Consider the following 11,277-nt stretch of genomic DNA (forward strand, 5'->3'; position numbering starts at 1 on the left):
GACTATGGGGAAAGTGGAATGCTAGATTACTAATAAATTAATATAAATTAATACATTTAAATTTTAAATGTTATATTAAATAATTTTATATAATTAATTTATAATATCTACTAAACTTTATAACTAGAGAATGATTTATATAGGCTATCAAGAAAGATATGAAAACATGATAATTTTCTTAAAGTATTAATCTGAGACATTAACAAGATGGCAAGTGGGAAGTCTCAGACCCTCCTTTCTCCCTTGAAAACAATACATAAAAAAAAAAACATAAAAAAAAACCAATACATAGACTAATATTTCCTGTGGAAAAATATTCAGAAACTAATTAAGAGGCTCCTAGACTTCAGATAAGCGCAGAACCAGCTTCATGGAGCTGGTAAGAGAAATCATGCCACCTGCTCACCATATTCCCTTCTCACAACATGGTGCCATGGAATCAGGAAGAAACGTCCACCTCTCAAACTCTGGGCTGGGAAAGAGAATACTGGACCATATGATATTCTGACATTTTGGGGAGCTGCCTGAGGGACTGGTTTCTGTTTTACCTTTTTCAGAATGTGGATGGACTTAACATCCTCTAAAGCCTGGGAATCACTGAGAAGAGAAAAAGAAAAAGGGCTGGGCAACATATTGTTGTTCAACAGACCTGCAGTGGAGCAGACAAGCTGATAAAGCTTGAGGGCCTCTCCTGCCAGAGGAAAAGAGAAGAATGAAGCATATGTCCAGTGTTCTAGCTTTTCAGGGAACTGCCTAAGAGACAAGTTCTTGACTAGCCTGATTTTGGCATTTATGGGACTCAGCATTATCTAGATTCCTGAGGGCTACTGAGAACAAAAAAAATCTGGATAGTGTGCTCTGCTGCCTCAGAGCATTCTTAATACATTAGATAAACATTAGAGGGAGCAAGAGGTTACAAGCTCCTGAAAGAAAGAAATAATGAAAAAGAAAGAAAGAAAATCAGCCAAGCCCTCTAATCAAGAATCTACATGTATAACATGTATAACTACAGAGAAGACGCATCCACAGTTTGAGAGGCCCCAAGAATCTCTAGTCTGACTGGTGAAGGTCTTTCCCTGAACCAAAGCAGTGGCTACTTTGTCAAATATATAGAAACCAACAAAAAATTAAAAGGCATGTGGAGGAAAATGAGGGAAATGGCCTTATCAAAGGTATAATAAGATAAATTTCCAGAAATCAATCTTAAAGACATCAATATTTGTTATATGAAAAAGAATTCAAAATAACCATTATAAAGATACTCAACAAGCCTGTGAAAACAATGAAAATAAAATGAGAACTTCAACAAAGAGATAGAAAATAAATGAACCAGTAAATTTCTGGAACTAGTAAGGAAATTGAATCAGTAGTTCAAAATCCTCCAACAAAGAAAAGCCCAAGGCAGATGACTACTAGTTAATTCTGCCAAACATTTACAGAGGAATTAGCACTGGTTCTTCTCAAATCCTTCCAAAAAATGAAGGAAGGGGAACATTTCTGTTTTCATTTTATAAAGCCAGAAATACCCTGAATAAGAAGACATTACAAGAAAAGAAAACTACAGGCCAGTATCCTTGCTGAACATACATGCAAAATCATTAGCAAAGTACCAGCAAACTGAATTCAATAGCACATTAAAAGGATCATATACCTCAACCAAGTGGGATTTATACCTAGGATACAAGGATGATTCAACATTTCAAGGTCAGTTAATATGATAAAATACATCAGTGTAACAATGATAAAAATCACATGATCTCACAGATGCAAACAAAGCATTTGACAAAATTCAAGATTCTTTCACAATAAAAACACTCAACAAACCAGAATAAAAGGAAATGATCTTAATATAATAAAGGCCTTATATGACAAGCCCACAAAACTGAGAGCTTTTTCTCAAACAACAGGACTAAGGTATGAATGCCCACTTCCACCACTTTTATTAAGCATAGCAGTGGAAGAGGTCAACTAGGAAGATGGTGAATAGGAGGACCCTAAGTTCACCACAGATATAACTAGATAATACCTATGTCAGCATAAATAACCCAGGAAATAACCTGAAGACTGGCATAAAACATAACATAACATAACATAACATAACATAACATAACATAACATAACATAACATTTTGGCATAACTCCAAAATGAAATGCAAAGAAGAGGCCACATTGAAGAAGGTAGGAAGGATGAATACACTGTCTTGGGAGGAAAACAGACAGTGGCTATCCACAGTGTGGAAGGAACTAGTGGTGTGGAGAAGAGCAGAAAACAGACTTTCACACCAGAGGGTCCATGAATGGGGAAGACAAATCTCTGTAATATTTGCCTTGGAAAGTGAGAGGGGCTGAATCTCAGAAATTCTTAAAACCAGCAAGATTGAAAGCCCGGAATTTTAGAAATCAGTGAGTTGGTCTCTGGGAAAGCCCTGAGGGCATTAGGAAGTATAGTTCTTGCTCTTAAAGAGACAGATAACAAGTAGCCCATGCAGATACAGAGCACAGAACCAGTAGTTTGTAAAACACTGGGGGCAGATGGGAAGGAGACTGACTTGCTCACCTCAGAGCATGGCCTAAAAAAGACAGGGATCATTGGGATACTCCTCCAGGAACAAATGAACTAACAGGTGCCATTTCCTTCCCCCTCCGTCCAGACATTTGAAACTAGAATAAGGTTCATACTCCTTACCTAACTTGCTTGCACCAAGCCCAATCCCTCCACATTTTTGTAGATCCACCTTTCCCAGTCACAGGTACCTTAGTCCCAGTACTGTAGGCCCTTCCCCCAGAAGACCAGCACAAACCCTGCCAACACCATATCTCCTGACCCATGTATTTTATGGGACCTCAGTTCTGGAAGTGGTGGATGTAGTTCTCCCTTTGCAAGCATACCACTGCACATTTTGCTATTCTCAAGAGACAAAGGAACTCAGCAGACAACTAGACTAAAGGAAAAAAAGGGCCAAGACTCAAAGGCACACACCACACATAGGAGATGTTCCCAGAAGTACCAGTTCTTGAGGAACAGAAGACACTGAACTGGAGGGCACTACAGGACCTCTTCTTCATAAGACTGTTGTTGTTAAGAGCAAGAAAAGTAGCTGACTTTCATAACATAGAGAAAAAGAAAGTTAGACAAAATAAGGAGACAGAGAAACATCTCCCCAATGAAAAAACAGGCCCAAACCATAGCAAGAGACCAAAGTCAAACAGATGTAAGTAATATGCCTGGCAGAGAATTTAAAGTAAATGATCAAAAAGATACCATACTAAAGAAAAGAGTGGAGGACATCAGTGAAACTTTTAACATGGAGATTTAAAGATCCTATCAGAGATCAATACACAATAAATGAAATTAAAAATACACTTGATGGAATAAATAGCAGACTAGATGAAGCAGAAGAACAAATTAACAACCTGAAAGGATAAGGACCAAATAAGAGGAAAGAAAAGTATTCAAAATGAGAATAGTCTTAGGGAACTGAATGACTCCATCATAGGTAATAATATTTGCATTATAGGGATCTCAGAAGAAAAGAAAGATAAGGGCCAGAAAATTTATTTGAAGAAATAATAGCTGAAAACTTCCCCAATCTGAGAAAGGAAACAGAGATCCAGATCCAGGAGACACAGAGATTCCCCCCAAAAATTTAATCCAAAGTAGGTTCACATTGAGACACATAGTAATTAAAATGGCAAAAAACAGCAATAAAGAGAAAACATTAAAAGCAGCAAAAGAAAGTTCGATACAAGGGAAGCCCCATAAGGATATCAGCAGATTTTTCAATAGAAATTTTGCAGATGGGCAGCCTGGGTAGCTCAACGATTTAGCGCTGCCTTTGGCCCAGGGTGATCCTGGAGACCCAGGATCGAGTCTCACATCAGGCTCCCTGCATGGAGCCTGCTTCTCCCTCTGCCTATATCTCTGCCTGTCTCTCTCTCTCTGTGTGTCCCTCATGAATAAATAAATAAAATCTTAAAAAAAAAAAAAAAAACTTTGCAGGCCAGAAGAAAGTGGGATAATTCAAAGTGCTAAAAGTGAAAAATTCAAAGTGCTAAAAGTGAAAAATCTGCAGTCAATAATACTCCATCCAGCAAGGGTATCACTCAAAATAGGAGTTCAAACTAAAGGAGTTCATGACCAATAAACCAGCCCTACAAGAAATATTAAAGGGGACTCCTTGAGTGGAAAGGAAGACCATAAGTGAGACTATGGAAAGTAAAAACCACAAAAGCAGTAAAAATAAGTATTTCTGCAAAAATCAAGAAATTCATATAATAAAAGGATGTAAAATATGACACCTCCCTAAAATGTGGGAGGGGGAGGAAGGAGTAAAAAATGGGTCTAAACTTAAGTGACCATCAACTTAATATGGACTGCTATATGCAAAAGACATTATGTACAAATCTAATGGTAACCATAAATCAAAAACTAATAATAGTTATGAAAGAATAAAAAAGGAATCCAAGTATATCACTGAAGAAAGTCATCAAACCATTAAAAAGAGCAAGAGAAGATCAGAGACAATCTTATAGAAGAAACAACAAAACAAGTAACAAAATGGCAATTAATACATATCTATCATAATTACTTTGAATGTAAATGTACTCCCATCAAAAGACATAGAGTGACAGTGAATTAAAAAAAAAAAAAAAAAAAACCAAGACCCATTTACATGCTGCAAGAGACTCATTTCAGTCCAAAAGTCACATGCAGATTGAAAGTGAGGAGATGGAGGGACACCTGGGTGGCTCAGTGATTGTGCATCTGCCTTTAACTCAGGGCATGATTCCAGAGTCCCGGGATTGAATCCCACATCAGGCTCCCTGCATTGAGCCCGCTTCTCCTTCCACCTGTGTCTCTGCCTCTCTGTGTCTCGTGAAAAATGAATAAAATCTTAAAAAAAAAAAGAAAGTGAGGGAATGGAGAAATATTTATCATGCAAACGGATGCCAGAAGAAAGCTGGGGTAGCAATAGTTATATTGGCAAAATAGACTTTTAAAACAAAGTCTGTAACAAAAGACAGAAGGACACTATATAATAATAAAGGGGACAGTCCAATAAGAGGTTATAACAACTGTAAATATGTAAGCACCCAATGTGGGAACGCCACATATGTAAAAAGTTAATAACAATGAAGAAATCAGTGATAGTAATATGATAATAGGAGTTGACTTTCACACCCCACTTACATCAACGAGTAGATCACCCAAATAGAAAAATATTGACTTTGAATGACACATTGGATCACATGGATTTAACAGATATATTTAGAATACTCCATCCTAAAACAGCAGAACACACATTCTTTTCAGGTGCACACAGAACAATTTCAAGAATAGAACACATTTTAGGCCACAAAACATGGCTCCAAAAATTCAAGACTGATGTTACAGCATCCATCTTTTCTGACCACAATGAACCATGAACAAACCACAATAAAACATCTGGAAAGAACACAAATACATGGAGGTTAAATAACGTACTATTTAACAATTTGAATGGGTCAATCAGCCAATAAATCAAAGAAGAATTAAAAAGTTACATGGAAATAAATGAAAATGAAAGCACGGTAGTCCCGAATCTTTGAGATGCGGCAAAAGTAGGATGTTTATAGCAACACAGACATACCTCAAGAAGCAAGAAAAAATCTCAAACAACTTAACCTTGTACCTAAAGGAGCTATAAAAAGAATGACAAACAAAAATCAATCCCAGAAAAAAGAAAGAAGTAGTAAAGATTAGAGCAGAAATAAATGATATAGAAAGTAAAAAAAATAAATAGATAAAAATAAAAAATAAAAACAACAAAACAAATCAGACACCAAATTACATTAACTAATATATAGAAAACCAAGGAGTCCACAAAAGGAACCGTTTGAACTAATAAACCTATTCAGTAAAGTCAAAGTATACAAAATAACAATATAGAAATAATTTGCTTCTATACTAATAATAAATTATCTAACAAAATAAATTAAGAAAAGAATCCCATTTCTTGCCCTGTAGTCTGGAGTCCATGCAGGCCTTCACACCCTACAAAATCCCAGTCAGGCTTCAGGCATGGTGACCAGCCTGCGAATCAATGGACTGTTGCCCTACATGAATGAGAATTTCATTTTCAGAGCCTCTGCCACCATGGAAGACATGGTGATGAGTGTCAAAATTATCCAAAATCACCTCATGGAATCTCAGCTGGATACCATTTTGTAGAATCTGAAGATTTGGCCATAGCCAAGAGGAGTTTGCATAAAATTAATGAGAAACTCCTTCCAGGACCCACACCTTTACTTAGCTTATAGCTGCACCAAGCTGGTGCTTCTGGGCTCATAGAACAATGGAGCTCAGTGCCCTTAGTGGTCATCTGTGCAACCCCTCATTTTATACAGGAGAAAAAAGTATGGCTGAGAAAAAAGAAGATGTTTTGGCCAAGACAGAATATTTTAAACTGAACTATGCCACTTACATGAAGCAACCAGATAACAGCCCTGAGTATTCCTTCTTTGTGGGGTATCTGACTCTAAATTATGTGGAAGATGGCATGCTGTATGAATTCTTCATTAAAGTCTATCCCTCATACTGGGAGGCAAGGTGATTTTGAACCAAACAGGCATGTTTAAGGACTATGGTTTTATGAAAACCACAGATGAACTGGAATAGAAGTGAGCCTTGACTGACTGCCAGTGCTCCACTGGGGCCTACAGCAGTGCAGCTGAGCATGGCAATCCTCCAAGTGAGCCATAGTGATGTCAGTGGATTGTAGTCAGATGCACAGTTACAGCTATGACCACTATTACCGGCAGTACCAGAACGATTATGCCCAGTGGTGCTATGACCAGAACACAGGCAGCTAAAGGTACAGCTATCCCCAGTATAGTTATACCGAAGCACTATAGACATATGAAGAATTTGGAGATGACATATTAGAGGACCCCATGCCACAGATGAATGTGATTGAGGCCAACAAGGAGTTCATGGAGCAGAGTAAGGACCTGTAGGGTGCACAAATGGACTGTTACTGGCAGTCCCTGGACTCAGTGTCTTTGGACATCCCTACCAGAATAGCCAGGACAAAGAACAAGCCAGAAAGGACTGTGTGAGGGAGATAAAAGACTCCTTTTTAACAATAATGACAACAAAAATATATTGGAAAAACTTTTAAGTTTTTGAAATGTTTTGTAAGATTTTGGTAATTGATAATTCTGACTAAGATTATGACTATTCCTGCAACACTGCTTCCTTCATTTGACAGAGGGACACTTGAGTTTGAAAACCAAGGAACCAACTCTTAATGGTTGAACAAGTTTCCAAAAAAAAAAAAAAAAAAAAGAAGAAGGAAAGAAAATGAAAAAAAAAATGAAAGCAATCCTGTTTGTGATAGCATCAAAAAATAAATAAAATGCTTAGGAATAAACAATCGTGGATGCAAAAGGCATGTATACTGAAAACTCCAATACATTCCTGAAAAGAATTTTTAAAAGATACAGGTAAATGGAAAGGTATCTTGTGTTCATGAGTTGGAAGACTTACTGTTGTTAAAATGTCCATAGTACCCAAAACAATGTACAGATTCAATGTAGTCTTTATCATGATTACTACAGCATTTTTCACAAAATGAAAAGAATAATCCTAAAATTCATATGGAACTAAAAAGGACCTCAAAGAACCAAAACAAAGAAGAACAAAGCTAGAGGACATACACTTCCTGTTTTTAAAACATATGACAAAGCTACAGTAATTAAAATATATACTGGACAAAAACAGACATGTAGACCAGTGGAACGAAATAGAGCACTCAGAAATAAATCCACACGTATATGCTCTTCTACTGATTTTTTGGCAAGATTGCCACAATTGGGAGCACACAGTGGGGAAAAGATAGCCTCTTCAATAATGATTCTGGGAAAACTGGATATGCACAGGCAAAAAAATGATATTGGACCCTCATCTTACTATACACATTTGTCAAGTCAAAATAAATACTTTAAGAAGAAAAGCTTTATGACATTGGTCTTGGCACTGATTTCTTGGGCATGACATCAGAAGCACAGGCAACAAAAGCATAAATAGACAAGTCAGTGTATCAAACAAAAAACTTCTGCATGGCAAAGGAAAAATCAACAGAATGAAAAAGTGGAATAGAAAAATCAACAGGATGAAATGGAGAACATATTTTCAAGCCATATCTGTGATAAGAGAGAGGTTAATACTCAGTATATATAGAACTCATGTAATTCAATAGCAAAGTAAATGAATGACCCAATTAAAAACAGTCAAATGCCTTCAATAAAGACAGTTCTCCAGAAAAACACATACAAATGGCTAACAAGTATATGAAAAGATGGTCAACTTCACTAGTCATCAGAGAAATGCAAATCAAAAATCATTTAGATAGCACCTTTACCTGTTGAGATTGCCATTATTAAACAAACAAAAAACAACAAGTGTTGGCAATCATGTGGAAAAATTAGAACCCTTGTACATTGTTAATGGGAATGCAAATTGGTAAAGCCATTGTGGAAAATAGTCCAGGGGATCCTCAAAATATTAGTAATAGAACTACTATGTGATCTAGCAATCCTACTTCTGGGTATTTATCCAAAGGAACTGAAGTCATGATCTTGAAGAGGTGTTTGCTCTCCTATGTTCATTGCATCATTATCCACAATAGCCAAGAAATAGAAACAACCCAGATTTCTATTGACAGATGATTAGAAAAAGAAAATGTGGAATACATATAATGAATATGATCCAGCCATAACAAAATCCTGTTATGTGCTATAACATGGATGAATTTTGAGGACATTTTCCTAAGTGAATAAGCCAGTTACAGAAGGGTAAATATGCATAATTCCACTTACATCAGTTATCTAAGATAGCCAAAATCATTGAAGCAGAAAGTAGAATGTTGGTTACCAGTAGCTGGGAGGAGGATAAATGGGAGTTGCTTTTCAGTGAGTATGAAATTTCAGTCATAAAAGAATAAAAGTTCTAGAACTTACTGCATAATATTATGCTTATCATTAGCAATACTGTACACTTAAATTTTTATTAAGAGGGTAGATTTCTTGTTATGTGTTGCTTATCACAATAGTTGTCTGAAATGTAGTGGTAGCTAGATGGAAGAAGGGAGTTGAAGGGCCATACTAACATGAGGTAGTTAGGGTTATAGTAGGAAATGGAAAAAGATCTGATTTAGGATACTAATAGATTTCACCTCTTTTCCTAGTCAATTATTCATGTATATGAATATGAATTCTGGTAGGTTTTTTCCATGTGTTTATATCCCTTATATTCCTCAGTGCAGTTTTGGATAGAAAGCAACATCTTGAAATGAAACAATGTTTTATATACAACGTTTTAAATACATAGTATTTCCCAAATAAACAAGTTTTGAAAATACATTTACAGTTTATATGCCAAAGTGTGGATTTTTCAGGATCCAAAATGGCAGGCATCAGTTGATACTCAAATATATTTGGATTCAATTTCCCTTGATAACTACTATTCAAAGTTGTTTTTCTATGGCATGCATACTCATGGCATGTATCTTGTAAAAGTAAATTTAATTTAATTTGATTCACATTAATTTAATTCAGTTTAACTCACAGGCATTATTAAGGTTTCAGTTACTTTAAGGCTACAATTTTGGCTTAGTCTGCAATCTATAGAATATGCAAGCCTGAATGTACAGTGTGCTACCAAGGTTATAAAAAAATCAAATAAACATAAACATTGTGAGAAGCCTCAGAGATTTGCCCTTTCAGACTGAAGGTTAGATTTAGAAATGTACTATTAATAAAAAAGGAAAAAGGAAACAATTCTACATAATTGTCTAATGGATTAAAATGATTTTTAAAATGACTGAAACATAATCTAATAAGATTTAGTCACAAAAACTTTGTCCTTTAAGATTTATAAATACTATATTATTCTGTAGAATTTATAAAAGTCATTGATTAAAAGCTCTTAAATTATATGTTCTTATCCAATAGCAATTTATATGTCTCTTTCTCTTTAAAATTCATGGAAGAGAAAATGGTATATGATTATTTGGGGTTTATTTTAGGACATAAAAAATCTTTCTTATTTAAAAGGGTATTCAAATAACAAAATAAAGTCATACTGCTTACAAAAAAGTCATAGTGCTTACATAAATATATATCAATCTATTTATTAATATGCTTATATAATGATAAATTATGCAAAATTTTATTTATGAAAATCTCTATTTCTTAAGAAAAGACAGAGCCTGAGTATAGAAAAATATGCTTCATAACTGTTGATTTCCATATCTGTGATTTAAGCACTCTCTTATGTGATATATTTCACAGTATTAAATATTTAAAAAGAAAAAGAATAAATAATACAAGAACACAGAAACATTGTAGAAGTCTCTTCTGCTCTCCATCTATTGTTAGAAATATGACATTCAGCCAAAGGCATTGCACTTAGAATGAATTCAGTCTTAACAGTGGACTAGAAGTATTCAATATTCCTTAGTCATATGCAGATTTTATTTGTATATCTTGACATTATATAGCTTATCTTTTAAAGTAATATTTGTTCTTCACTTTTTTTTTTCTGATATTCTTTGCACCTCTAATAGGAGCTAAAATTCTTCTTGCCGTGTTTAAATTAGGAAATTTGTAATATCCAAAAGTAAAGTTTGTCATGTCTTCAAGAAATATTAAAGTTTTTTGATAATAAAGATGAAGGCATCCAAAAACCAAGCATTAAAGTAACAAATATCTTTGCCTGATCTTTGATATGTATAAGGAGATGAAGGATCAGTGGGAATTTTAGCCTAGATTATAATGTATATAATCTTTAAATGAATTTGGGATGTTACATTAATCCCTTCTGTTTTAGCCCTTATCTTCAAGTTACTGCTAACCAGTTAGGTTAGCAAGTGAAACGCAGATCTCAATTTCTTGGAGGAGGTGAATAAGTATTGTAAATATAAGATAACATACTAATAAACATTCATATTATATTACATAAGTATTATGGATATGAATCTATATTGTCAAAAAATATATAGATATGTCAAATGTGTACAATTCCAAGTGAAACTTTAACCTATGTTTGCTTTTATTAGGGACTGATTTTCTAATTTTCTGTTTGAGATGTGAAACATAAATAGATTTATTCACACAGTAAGTAGAGTTGTTTGACAGTAGATAATCACTTCTGGAAAATCAGATAATGCTGTGTATCACTTATTTATTGAATACTACATATATTAGTTTCAAAATGATGTCCTTAAAGGAATTTGG

General features: G+C 34.8%; 1 pseudogene; it reads left to right on the top strand.

Moving 5' to 3' along the window:
- The first annotated feature begins 6,061 nt into the window (after nucleotides 1–6,061).
- Nucleotides 6,062–7,098, top strand: LOC112678698 (tRNA selenocysteine 1-associated protein 1-like; annotated as a pseudogene).
- The last annotated feature ends 4,179 nt before the right edge of the window (nucleotides 7,099–11,277 follow it).

The sequence above is a fragment of the Canis lupus genome, chromosome 22 (assembly GCF_003254725.2).
Source record: "Canis lupus dingo isolate Sandy chromosome 22, ASM325472v2, whole genome shotgun sequence".
Classification (NCBI taxonomy): domain Eukaryota; kingdom Metazoa; phylum Chordata; class Mammalia; order Carnivora; family Canidae; genus Canis; species Canis lupus.